Source organism: Aotus nancymaae, unplaced genomic scaffold (assembly GCF_030222135.1).
Source record: "Aotus nancymaae isolate 86718 unplaced genomic scaffold, 86718_ANA_hifiasm-v0.15.2.pri h1tg000053l, whole genome shotgun sequence".
NCBI lineage: Eukaryota > Metazoa > Chordata > Mammalia > Primates > Aotidae > Aotus > Aotus nancymaae.
The window spans coordinates 10,746,861-10,760,827 of NW_026988467.1; positions in this window are offsets into that span (position 1 = coordinate 10,746,861).

Below are 13,967 nucleotides of genomic sequence, written 5' to 3' on the forward strand. Positions count from 1 at the left end.
TTTGTGACAGAGTCTCGCTCTGTCACCAGGCACCAGGCTGGAGTGCAGCGGCGCAATCTCGGCTCACTGCAACCTCCGCCTCCCAGGTTCAAGCAATTCTCCTGCCTTGAGTAGCTGGGACTACGGGCACGCGCCACTATGCACAGCTAATTTTTATATTTTTTTAGTAAAGATGGGGTTTCACTATGTTGGCCAGGATGGTCTCAATCTCTTGACCTTGTGATCCGCCCGCCTCGGCCTCCCAAAGTGCTGGGATTACAGGCGTGAGCCACCGCGCCCGGCCTGTGAGTTCACTTTCTAAGGTTCCAGTTATAAGATATTTTGAGAGAAGAGACCATATTCATATGACTTTTATTACAATGTATTGTTATAATTATTCTATTGTATTAATTATTGTTGTTAGTCTCTTACTGTGCCTAACTTACAAATTAAACTTTATCATAGATATGTATGTATAGGGAAGAACCTAGTATATTTAGGGTTTGGCACTATTCACAGTTTTTTTTTTTGGTTTTTTTTTGAGACAGAGTCTTGCTCTGTTGCCCAGGCTGGAGTGCAATTGGAGTGCGATGGTGCAATCTTGGCTCACTGCAACCTCTGCCTCCTGGGTTCAAGCAATTCTCTTGTGATCTCAGCTCACAGCAATCTCCACCTCCCAGGTCCAAGCAATTCTCCTGCCTCAGCCTCCTGAGTAGCTGGGACCACAGGTACCTTCCACCATGCCCAGCTAATTTTTTTTTATTTTATTTTTAGTAGAGACAAGATTTCATCATGTTGGTCAGGCGGGTCTCTAACATCTGACCTCAAGTGATCCACCCACCTCGGCCTTCCAAAGTGCTGGGATTACAGGCGTGAGCCACGGTGCCCAGCCGACTATGCACTATTTCAACTATTTCAAGAATCCACTGGGAGTCTTGGAATGCATCCGCCTCAAATAAGAGGGACCCACGGTATTGCATTAAAGAATACCCCTAGATCTCAGGCCCCTCTGCCCACTTGGAGTAGACCTGAGAGCTCCCACCCAGACAGCAAAAGTTGACAAGACCTGGGGAATATAGTCATTTTTCTGGACACCAGTGACACAAATGGCCAATTTTGAGGAGCCACAAGCGTGGCTGGAGTTTGCAAATACGGAGTCTTGACTGCAACCCAGGAAATAGCATCAAGGAACTCAATTTGGGAGCAAAATGTGAAGAGTCAGTGGTGAGCAGTGGGCGGTATCATGACCGCAGTGAAACGTGACTCAGCCTTTTTCCCGATTGAGGTGAAATTCACAGAAGAGAACGTTCACCATCCTGAAGTAAATAACTCAGTGGCATTTAGTCCATTCACAATGTGGTGCAACCATCACTATCTAGTTTCAAAACATTTTCATCACCTGCAAAGGAGATCCCACACCCATCTCCAGGCAGCCCTTATGTGCTGGGAGGGGTTGGTGCTGGCTAAACTCTCAGCTCCATTTAAGAGCCAGGACCAGAGCCCAAGGATGCGAGTCTACCCCCTCCAGCGACAGATAAGGCACAGTCCATGCTCTGCTTTCGAAGTAGATGCTGCACAGGGATTGAGAATGGAGTTTCAATTCCCTTTTGAGTTGGTGATTTTAAAAAGGGATCCACTGGCCAAGGCCTGTGGACTCATGTAAACCCCTCTCGTGGAGGCCTAGATTGTGCTTGACCATATTTATCCTTTCTCAGAAATGCAGATGATGAGCTGTGCCAGAGCCGCTCCTATCAGTGGGCTAGGCCAGCAGTGCACATCTCTTCCTAGCTCTACGTGCCGTGACTTCATGTTGGTGGCTTGAAATTGGCCAAGAGAGAAATATTTACATTATGGAAAGGGGCAAAGGTATGAATCAGGGGCTTTTTTTTTTTTTTTTTTTTGAGACGGAGTCTTGTTCTGTTGCCAGGCTGGAGTGCAGTGGCGTGATCTCGACTCACTGCAACCTCCACCTCCCAGGTTCAAGTGATTCTCCTACCTCAGCCTCCCGAGTAGCTGGGACTACAGGCACGCACCACCATACCCAGCTAATTTTTGTATTTTTAGTTGAGATGGAGTTTCACCATGTTGGCCAGGATGGTCTTGATCTCTTGACCTCATGATCCACCCACCTTGGCCTCCCACAGTGCTGGGATTACAGGTGTGAGCCACCGTGCCTGGCCATCAGGGGCTTTTTTGGATAAGCCATTTTCCCAGCTCAACACTGGGGGAAGAGTGTATAACTCCCAGGCAGTGGTTTCAATCACTCAAGGGCAAGTGCCAGAGCTGTTAGGCAAGGCAGGAGGGACGGGATGGGCAGCTCCTACCTGGAACTGCACCCCAGCTGCCCAGGTCTCTGGTCAATCAGCACAACATCCGTCCCTCCCCAGCCATTTCAACGAAGGAGAATCTGCTTTTGCCAGATATGTAGCTGGCCTTTCGGAGGGCAAGTGTACACCTTGCCAGCAAAGACTGTGAATTGGAGCGACTGTTTTCTGCAACGCCTGCAGTTGGAGTTCCATGCTTGTGCGTGGCTGTGCCATCTGGTAAGAGTGTGGAGAGCCGAGGGGAAGGAGCCGCATCCCTTCCGTAGGTGTCCTGGCTGAGACCAGGCCGCTCCTTGCCCAGATCCTTGCTCTCCTAAAAACAACCCATCTTCTCCCCAGCTTGGTCAAAGCAGGTGTTCTAAGAGCTTTGCTTCCTTTCCCCAGCATGCTGGTCTCCCTGATGGGGCGTGGTTCAGGACCGGACTCTCCACTAAAGAGAGGCTGTGATGATGAAAACAGGAAACACTGCAGCTGGAAGGTTCTTTAGCTGGGCCTTGGGATGGGGCCTGTTTCACCTGAAAGACCTGGACCCACAGCCTCACACAAGGGAACCCAGGCAGCTCTTGGTTACCTGCCTTGGTGAAGTGTTTCTCAGTGGTGATTTAAGAAGAGCAAGGGTGGCCGGGTGCCGTGGCTCACACCTGTAATCCCAGCACTTTGGGAGGCCAAGGCGGGTGGACCACGAGGTTAAGAGATCCAGACCATCCTGGCCAACATGGTGAAACCCCATCTTTACTAAAAATATAAAAATTAGCTGGGTGTGGTGGCGCATGCCTGTAGTCCCAGCTACTCGGGAGGCTGAGGCAAGAGAATCGGTTGAACCCGGGAGGCAGAGGTTACAGTGAGCCAAGATGGTGCCACTGCACTTCAGCCTGGGTGACAGAGTGAGACCATCTCAAAAATAAAAATAAATGTATACAAATGTTCACAGCAGCATTTTTTTTTTGAAACAGAGTTTTGCTCTTGTTGCCCAGGCTGAAGTGCAGGAGTGCCATCTCGGCTCACCACAACCTCTGCCTTCTGGTTTCAAGTGATTCTCCTGCCTCAGCCTCCCTGGTAGGTGGGATTACAGGCACCCGCCACCACACCTGGCTAATTTTTGTATTTTCAGTAGAGACAGGGTTTCACCATGCTGGCCAGGCTGGTCTTGAACTCCTGACCTTGTGATCCACCCACCTCGGCCTCCCAAAGTGCTGGGATTACACGTGTGAGCCACTCCACCCAGCTTTCCACAGCAGCATTATTCACAAACCTAAGAGCAGAAACAATTCAAATGCCCATCAGCTAATGAATGGGCAACCAAAATGGGGACTGTCCACACAATGGAATATTATTCAGCCGTAAGAAGGCAGTGCTGGCCGGGTACAGTGGCTCAAGCCTGTAATCCCAGCACTTTGGGAGGCTGAAGTGGGCAGATCGTTTGCGCCCAGGAGTTCAAGACCAGCCTTGGCAACACGATGAAAACCCTTTCCTACCACAAATACAAAAATTAGCCAGTGTTACAACCCAGTTTCAAAGTAAATAAATAAAATTTTTAAAATAAATTTTTTTTTGGTTAGGTGCGATGGCTCACGCCTGTAATCCCAGCACTTTAGGAGGCCGAGTCGGGCAGATCACAAGGTTAGGAGTTCAAGACCAGCCTGGCCAACATGGTGAAACCCCATCTCTATTAAAGATACAAAAAATTAGCTGAGCATGGTGGTGGGCACCTGTAATCCCAGAGCTACTCGAGAGGCTGAGGCCAGAGAATCGCTTGAACCCAGGAGGCAGAGGTTGTAGTGAGCCGAGATCACACCATTGCACTCCAGCCTGGGCGACAGGGTGACGCTCTGTCTCAAAAAATAAATAAAATAAAATAAAATAAAATTTTTAAAAAGAAGGAAGTACTGATCCATGCTGCAACATGGATGAATCTTGAAAACGTGATGTTCAGTGAAAGACGCCAGACACCCACGACCACACACTGTATGATTCCATTCATAGATGTCCAGAATAGGCACGTCCACAGACACAATGGTTGCCATAGACTAGTGACTGTCAGGGGCTGGGGAAAGAGGGGAATAGGGGTGACTGCTAATGGGTAGGAGTTTCTTTCCGAGGTGATGAAATGTTCCGCAATCAGCCAGTGGTGACGGTTGCACAACGGTATGAATACTAAGAACCATTGATTTGTACACTTTAAAAGGATGAACTTTATGGTATGTGAATTATAACTAGATTTGGTTTTTTTTTCAGTCTTCCTAGTGCTCCAAAGGAATGGTTTTTTTTGGTTGATTGTTTGAGACAGTGTCTCGCTCCGTTGCCCAGGCTGGAGTGCAGTGGCATGATCACAGTTCACTGCAGCCTCAACCTCCTGGGCTCAAGCCATCCTCCCACCTCAGCTCCCTAATAGCTGGGACTACAGGTGCATTCGACCATATCCAGCTAATTTTGGTATCTTTTTAGAGATGGGCTTTTGCCATGTTGCCCAGGCTGGTCTCGAACTCCTGAGCTCAAGCGGTCCACCCAGCTCAGCATCCCAAAGTGCTGGGATTACAGGTGTGACCCACCACGCCTGGCCTAACTCTATTTTTAAATGGGGGTTGGGGGAATGTGTCAGCAGCATCCTCGTGGATGCTGGGAGAGCCTTAAACCAGCCCCTCAGGGAGAGGGCGGGGCAGGCTGAGAGTCAGCTGGGTAGAGCTGATCGGGGAGAGGGAAGGAGGCTGGATGGGTTGGAGCAGCTCCAGTGAGGCCAAAGGCTCTTGACACCCCAGTGAGAGGCGGTCAGTGGGGATGAAAGGGCTAGGACGGCCTTGCGCCGACAGGGTGGACCAAAGACCTCCTTCCCTTTCCGACTCCAGCCTTTCCAAGCCTCTTTTGGCTTCTCCCTTATTCTCTGCCTGGAATATCCTTGTCCGCCCTGCCTCTGTGCCTCATACTCACCCACGTAGCCGGGCTAATTCCTGACCAGCTTTCCAGCTTCACATACAGTACCCTCCCACAGCGCCAAAGAGAAGCAGACCAGGTGTGAGTTAAAGTGGTGAAAACATGATATCCAAACAGTAGCGGCAAGGGCTGAGCTCCAACCTGATTTGTGCAAAGGGGACCGGGTGTTCTGAAGGCAGAGTGAGGGAGGGAAAGAGCGGGGCTTAACAGAGCCTAGAAGTGAAAAATCACAGAAGGTTGGTCAGTGTGAATGTGCGAGGCCAGTGTGTCTTTGGGCTGGCAATTACTAAAGTCAGGATTCTAATTCCTACAGAGTCTGGGAATTGGAGGTCCCATCCTTCCTGATTATGTTTCAACGAATGGCTGCAAGTCCTGGAGAAAGATACTTCTGAGCTCGGGAGATACAAATGCATCTCAATGGGACAGAAGAAGAATTTGCAATTGTAAGCCCCTTTCAGTAAATGGTCTAAGAAGGGGAGGCCAGGGTCCTATGTCAGTTGCTGGACTGGCAGCCCTGGGCCTTCCTAGGCAGGCATCTCAACAGGGTGACTGTGTCATGCTAGAGTCCAGCCGTCTCTGAGTGCAGGTGTTTGGACAGAGTCGTTATGTGCTGAGAGTTCTGCACTTCTTCCCGGGGACCCTTTTCCTGACCCCTGACCCTGAGATGGTCTCAGTTCTAGGCTCCCAAGCAGCCCGTGTTTCCTATTGAAACTCTACATTTGTGGCAAACACTTGTTTGTCTTCTCTGATACAGAACTGCTTATGGTTATAGACTGTGTGTCCTGTTTACTGCCCTGTGACCAGTCCCCTGGTCACAGGGCAGCAAATAATTTCTTAGGTAAAGTTATTGGGTATTATTAGCAACAAATTTATTAGGTATTATTCAGTTAATACCTAATACATCATGAATGAATGAATGAATGAATGAGTCTCAAGACAGAAGCATCTAGGATAAGGAGGATTTAGGCAGGACAAATGGGGGAAATGAGGGAAAAGGGCAAACTCAGATAACATGAGTGCCTGTTACACCCTCCCTTGAAGCATTGGAAGGCTGGGAACATGTACTGTTGGCATCAGGTAATGGTTTGAGGGGCAATGGGAGCTGTGGGGTTTTTTTGTTTGTTTGTTTTTTGTTTTCTTAGACAGAGTCTCGCTCTGTTGCCCAGGCTGGACTAGAATACAGTGGTGCAATCTCGGCTCACTGTAGCCTCCACCTCCCAGCTTTAAGTGATTCTCCTGCCTCAGCCTCCCAAGTAGCTGGGATTACAGACCTATGCCACCACACCCAGCTAATTTTGTATTTTTAGGAGAGACGGGTTTCGCTATGTTGGCCAGGCTGGTCTCGAACTCCTGACCGCAAGTGATCCACCCGCCTCCGCCTCCGAAAGTGCTGGGATTATAGGCATGAGCCACCGTGCCAGTAGTGGAAGCTATAGGTTTTTATGCCACGCTTAGACTTCTGCACTGTGGGCTGGCCTTTCCTTGGATGTAGAAATCAGAGAGGGGGCCCCAAAACAACAGAAGTGGTTAATTCTGCACCGCACAGATGACGAGGCGCATCCCCCCTCCCTCCCTCTCCTGCTGTCACACTTGTTTCCCCCATCAGGCAATCTAACAGTCACTTCAGAAGATTCAGGATTAGTGAAAGAATAAGCTCTTTGAGGGAACCCATCAGAATGACAGACGGACCTCAGTCATGGCTCAGAATCTGAGAGAGAACAGATCTCTGGGAAATTGAATAACCTGCACCATGTACCGCCCCCTTCCTCCAGGGACAGGTGGTGGACAAGGACAAATGAAGGACATCCCCTTCCCGCTGTCCCTGGGTTTTAAGCCCTTTTGGCACAGAAAGCCTGTCCAAGTAATTAACAGAAGTAATTAGAGGTCAGATGGTCACAAATGGAAATCACTCAGTGCCCAGCTGCCAATGCCAAGGCTGGCGGTGTCAAGGACGGGGGAGGGCTGAGAGAGGAGAGGGTGGCCTGACCAGACATGGTGATCCGACTGAGGCTTATTCCCCCGGCCTCTCACAGGACAGGCAGGGTGTGAAGTCTGAGGGTTTGCATCTGTAACCAGCAGCCTGAGGTACAATAGGAATAGGCATCAGCTAAGAAAGGAAACACCACAAATGCCTCCTGCTGTCGCTACAGCCCTGGACTCAGAACTGTGCCCTCCGCAAGATGGAAAAGAGGAATTTTTCCTTAATGAACTCAGTATGAGTCTTGCAAATCCTTCCTTGGTCACATTTCTAACATATTTTGCGTGGCTTTCAAATCTTTGGAAAGGGTAGGAAATGTATCAGCCACCCATCTGCCCATTCATCCATCCATCTACCCACCCATCGGCCCATTCATCCATCCATCTACCCACCCATCTACCCATTCATCCATCCATCTACCCACCCATCGGCCCATTCATCCATCCATCTACCCACCCATCTACCCATTCATCCATCCATCTACCCACCCATCTACCCATTCATCCATCCATCTACTCACCCATCAACACTCATCCCACCCACTCATCCACTCACCCGCCCACCAACAGCTCAGCCACCTACCCATCCATTCTTCCATGCACTTCACAAATACTAATCAGGCTCCTGCCAAGCTCAAGGCAGGTCTAGGCTCTGGGCATACAGGGTAAGCAAGACAGGCATGAACTTTGCTCTTGGCATTTTTAATCTAGCAAGGGAAAACAGTTATACGAGCAAGCAATCAAAATCCACACAGTCGTGAATGCTGTGAAGACAAACACACTCGTGAAGACAAACGGGGTGGCGATGCATTAGAGGGTGTATTAGTAAAGCTTCTCCAGAGAAACAGAACCAACCGGAGAGACAGGTAAGTAGATGATAGACAGATAGACAGAAAGATGATACATAGATAACAGATGATAAATGGACAGAGATAATAGATGATAGACTGATGATAGATAAATGATAGATGGCTGACTGACAGATGGATGATGGAAAGATAGAGAATTGGTAGAGAGATAGATAGATGATGATAGACAACAGAGAAATGATAGATGATAGATGATGGATGGATGGACTGAGATAACAGATGATAGACTTTATCAGATAAATGACAGATGGCTGATGGATGGATGGATAGATGATAGGTAGGTAGATAGATAAATAGATAGATAAGAGAGATTTTTAGGAGAATTGGCTCATGGGAGTAAAGAGGCTGAGAAGTCCCACAGTATGCTGTTTGCAAGTTGGAGAGCCAGGCAAACTGATACTGTGATCCAGTCCAAGTTCAAAGGCCTGAGACCCTGAGGGTCACTGGTGCAAGTCCTGGAGTCCAAAGGCCAGAGACCTGGAGTTCTGATATCCAAGAGCAGGATGAGAAGGCATCCTAGCTTCAGAAGCCAGAGAGAGTAAATTTGCCTTTTCATCTTTGCCTTTTTGTTCTGTCCCAACCCTCAATCAAACCGGTGGTGCCTGCCCACATTGGGTGAAAGCTGATCTTCCTTATTCAGCCCACTCATTCAAATGCCAGTCTCTCCAGAAACACCCACAGGTGCACCCAGAAGTAATGCCTGACCAGCTACCGGGGTATCCCTTAATCCAGTCAAGCTGACACCTGAAATTCGCCATTACAGAGAGTGGCAAAGAGTGAGGGTTTCTTTGGCTGGGATGGGCAGGGAAGGCCTCTCCGGGACAGTGACCTTTTAGCTGAGACCTGGAGGCCCAGAAGGAGCAAAGATCTAGAGGGAAAGCATCCCAGGCAAGGGGACAGCCAGATGCAAGGACCCTCGGGCTGGACCAAGCTAGGCCCGGGTCAGGAACCAAAGGAGGACCGAGGGGCTGAAGGGCATGAGTGATGGGGACAGGGACAGGGTAGGGTGGCAAAGTCTGGAATCTCTCATGACAGCACTACAGAGCCTAAGGGCCAGCTGGGTGAGCAGCGGGCCCAGCTCAGCTGCCCCTAAATACTCAGGTAGAATGTGAATACTCTTAAAATTCGGCTTGAATATTTTGTGACTCTGCTATTCTAATACTTGGGTAACATAACTCCCAAATATTCTGTTAGAACCACTTCAATAGTTGGGGGTTTCTGAAAAGATCAACTGCAATAAACTCTATCTTGCACCCCAGCTTGGACTTTGCCACGCTCCTCAACCCACGATGGACTTACTTCCTGAAGGCAGGCCACACGGTACAGCCCTCTGCAGGTTAGGAGCTGCGTGTGTTCCTCAGTTCATGCTACAATCGAGGGTTCCTGTCTGCCAGGCCCAGGTCAAGACTTGGTATTTACTGAGGAGTGGCACACACTAGTCCTGACCTCATGGAGCTTACAGTCTAGGGCATCTCTGGGGACAGAGGATCCAGCGGGAGAAGGGGAGATGTCCCATGGGGCCCCAGCCCCTGCATTTCTTGTTGTTTCAGGCAGCAGCTCCTAAGGGTGTATGGAGTCCATGGATTCCTGGTCACTCGCAGAAAGAAACCTGCATCTTCCCTGGCGACCAGGAAGAAGCACAGGTGCAGACTCACAGCCACGCACTGTCCCACCTGAGCCTGGTCTGGAGTTAGGAAGCTGGCCGGCCACGCACTGTCCCACCTGAGCCTGGTCTGAAGTTAGGAAGCTGGCCGGCCACGCACCGTCCCAGCTGAGCCTGGTCTGGAGTTAGGAAGCTGGCCAGCTACTGTGGTTTTAGGACGTTCCCCGCCCCAGAGAACCTAATGTCTTACATGGATTAACCTGAGTGGAGGAGGCTGATGAAAGGGAGGTTTTGGTGTCCAGAGAAGAAACCGGAGGGATGGGGAACTGGAGCGATAGGAGGAAATCTGGCCCCTCCCAGAGGGGACACTGTCCCTGTTTCCGGGAGAAACACTGTGGTCCTGTGGGGTGAGTACGAGCTGAAAGGAAGCTCATTCTATGAGGGCAATTTGGAATTAAACAGCTGGCCAGGAACTGGGTGTGGTGGCTCACACCTGTAATCTCAGTACTTTGGAAGGCCGACGCAGGTGGGTCACCTGAGGTCAGGAGTTCAAGAGCAGCCTGGCCAACATGGTGAAACCCCGTCTCTACTAAAAATACAATTAGCCAGGCGTGATGATGCATGCCTGTAATCCCAGCTACTAGGGAGGCTGAGGCAGGAGAATCACTTGAGCCCAGGAGGCAGAGGTTGCAGTGAGCCGAGATTGTGCCATTGTACTGCAGCCTGGGTGACAGAGCGACATTCCGCCTTAAAAATTAATAAATAAACAACAAACACACACCTGGGCAGGGTGGACAGCTTCAGGAAGAGGACCCCAAGAGGGTCAGTGAGGCCACACTGTCCCAGGGTAATGGTAAGTCCTTAGCAGATACCCTGGACACTCCATGATCATGAGTTAGGCTTGGCTTCAAGCTGGAGAAAGCCTCCCCATCCCCAGAAGTCCTTAGAGCCCAAAGTTTGGAGCATGGGAGGGAGCACTTTCACGAGGGTGAAATCTTGCATTCAGGCGGTGGGACGACCAGGACAGCATAATCTGAATATTCATGTGGCCTCATTTGTATGCCCAAGTGAGTGGACTCTGGGCACGTGTGGGTCACATGTGTAAAAGCCGCCTCTGACATTTATGCAGATTCTCGAGCACTGAGGTGCAACTGGGTCATTAAGCCAACAGCAGGGGGGCCTGGGGACTAATTATGAAACAGTCAAAATGAGAACTGAGGTCTTCAGGCTGCTGGCTCTGGGTTCTGTTAGCTGATGCTGGGTCCTCTGGCAAATGCATCCTCTTCCATGCACCTGGGAATTCTCAAGGAGGCACCACCAGCATTCTGGAGGAGGAGAGAAAGGAGCCCACGTTTTCAGGGAAGTCCCTCTTGTTAAGCTCACTGTGCTCTGACTGCCAAGAAGTCAGGGTGACTGTTTCCCAGAGGAGGGCCTGTGGCCCTAAGAGGATCCATAGCGTGTCCAAGGCTACTGGGCTGTGAGCACAGAGGGGACGCTCCACTGAAGGGCTCAGTTGGACACCAGTTAACAGGCAATTGCTTCCTGCTGTGATTATTCACAATCAGGCTCAGATGGGGATGAGAGCTCTATGCTGAGTGTCAAACTTTGAGAGAATGATTCTCAGAAATCCAACTCCCAGCTCAAGTTCCAGTGGAACTACAGAGAGCAAATGAGTTCATGACTACTGGTCCTGAATGTGGGTATAAAGTTTTACACTAAAAGTACCTTGTATTTTTTTCCCAAGGCCAAATTATAATAACTCATTTTCACCCTGGAAAAGTATGTTTATAAAAAATAGATTGCATTTGCAAACAGCAGAGAACAGTGGTCTTTTTATTTAAAAAAAAAAAAAAATCTTTTCCATGGAAAAACAATGTAAAGTTTGCATGTGTGTTTACTGGCCTGAGGACTTAAAGAACAAAGATACCTTGTGGATTGCAGGCAAATGAAACCTACAGGGGTTTGCTTTGGGTAGGTTTCACCACAGGGGTGTTTGAATAGACCACTTTGCAAATAATAAATTACTTAACACTCAAGGCCACTAGAGGCCACTAAAAAGGAGTTTATGGCCAAGGCACAGGGCTGGTGGCTGGCTCAGTGGGCGGTGGCAGGATATTAATGAGACTCAGAGCCTGGGTGTGCTCTGGGTCCAGTTAAATTTAATAGAGTTGGAAAACCACCTGCCCCAGCCACTGATGCACTTAGGATTCATGCCTTTTAAGTTTGACCATCTGAGCCTCTAGGGACATTGGGGACGGGGGGAGGATGAGAGGAGGCAGCGGCAACAGCAGTATGGATGTTTCCTGCAAACACTTCCCTGTCACCAGGGAAAGCAGTCTGTGCACATGCATTTCTTAGCCTCTCTTCCAGGATAAAGCCTAGTTTGGACCAGCACCGCAAGGTTGAAGGGTTGTTACTGCATTCTGAGGCCAGAGCCAGAGCACGTGGCCTCCCCTTGGTTCCTGCCGTGGTACCCAGAGTCACCTGTAACATCTGTGAAGCCAGGATGAGAGTGCAAATACCCTCCAGACACTGATCTCTCAATATTTACAAGTCACACATGCAGATAAACCGTGAAGGAAAATGTTCTGACCAGTTATCTTGACAAAAGTACCTTCTTAATGACTTGGAAGACCAGGTTTAAATGTCAAATTATGAAATTCTTGGAAATCTGCTGCAGAATATGGCATTGTAGGGACAGCTGAGCTGATGGCCAATCCCCAGCTCCATCCTGCTCCTTAGGAGTCTATGTGTACCTGTGTGGACATCCCACTCTGTGCATACAACCTCTATTCACATTCCCCACCACCATCCTGGGGGGCACTCAGTCTGGTTGAAAGCAGGGATGCTGGGAAGGTGCCCATATCCAAGCTTAGAATCATTTTTGCCAGAAATCTGGGGCTCCAAGTACCCAGAAAATGTTCTAGAAGGGGACATGTTCCAGGTGGCCATAGACTCCTTGCTCCCTGGGGAAGAGGGCAGCTGGAGGAGGACTGGAGCAGATCCCCCAAAGCACTGGACCCAAGACAGGGCCCCTCTTGCCCAGGTCCAGGGCCGTACCAGTGGTGCCCGCTGTCATCACGGCATTCATTAGCATTCATTACTGATGAATTCGATTGTGATGCTGGAATCCTCTAGTCATAAGGTCTTCAGAGCAAGTCAGTAAGACAAGATATTGACTCTTCACGGGGGGGATCTGAGATGTTGGATTTGAGGCTTGAAATAAAGTCATCTTGGGTGCATTTAGCAACTGCAGGCTGCTCTTCCAGGAGCTCAGCATGCAGCCTCAAGAAATGTGTCCCTCCACGCTGTCCTTGTCAGGTCTGCACCTGCTGACTTAAGAAGGGAATGTAGGTAGGTAAGAGAGACGGTGCATGCAGGGGTCAGAGGACCTGTGGCCAAATCCCGCTCCATCACTGACAGGCTGCGTCCCCCCAGCAAGTTACTTCCAGACCCAAACCAGCTCTCTCAATGGAAAATGGAAGTGATGAAGTCATACAGAGTAGGTAATAATGGTACCTGCCTCATACAGTTTGCGTGGCTTAAAGGAGGGAATCTGCATAAAGGGCTTGGTCCAGCATCTCATACAGAGAATGCCTGTAATATACATGAACTATGAGCAGAACGAAGAGCATAGGATTTGGAGTCCAGTAGCCACAAGTCTTTCTGCCTCAGTCGCTTCCCGTAATCTACCTACTTTCTCTGAGCCTCAGTTTCCTCATCTACAAAGCTGGGACAGTAGTGGTTCTTAGCTGGAGTTGTAAGGATGCTTACATAGACCTCAGGTTTGTGGGGTAGTGTGGAAACCCATTTGTTTGCGCCTTTTTTTTTTTTTTTTTGAGACAGAGTCTTGCTGTGTCACCCAGGCTGCCACTCACTTCTCCGCTGGCCCAGGGTCTCTGTGAGAAGGTAGCCCTCCTGAGCCAGGGGTCTCCTCCACTGGATACTGCAATGCTGGGGAGTGGAGGGGTGACCCAGAGCCTCCTCTAGGCTGGAGGGGAGACAAGAAGGGTGGAGGAAGACAGTGGGAGAGTAGGAAAGAAGCGAGGAGGTTAGGAGGTGGGAGAAGAGGGAAGCAGGACTCAGCCGGAAAGCCACCCAATCAAAGGCCTTCTGCGACGTGATGGTTAACTTGGTGTCAACCTGACTGGGCCATGGGGTGCCCAGATATTTGGTTAGACTATTTCCAGGTGTGTCTGTTTTTGGATGGGATGAACGTTTGAACAGGTGGACTGAGGAAAGCAGAGGCCCTCCCCCGTGTGTCAGGCCTCATCTAATCCATTAAGG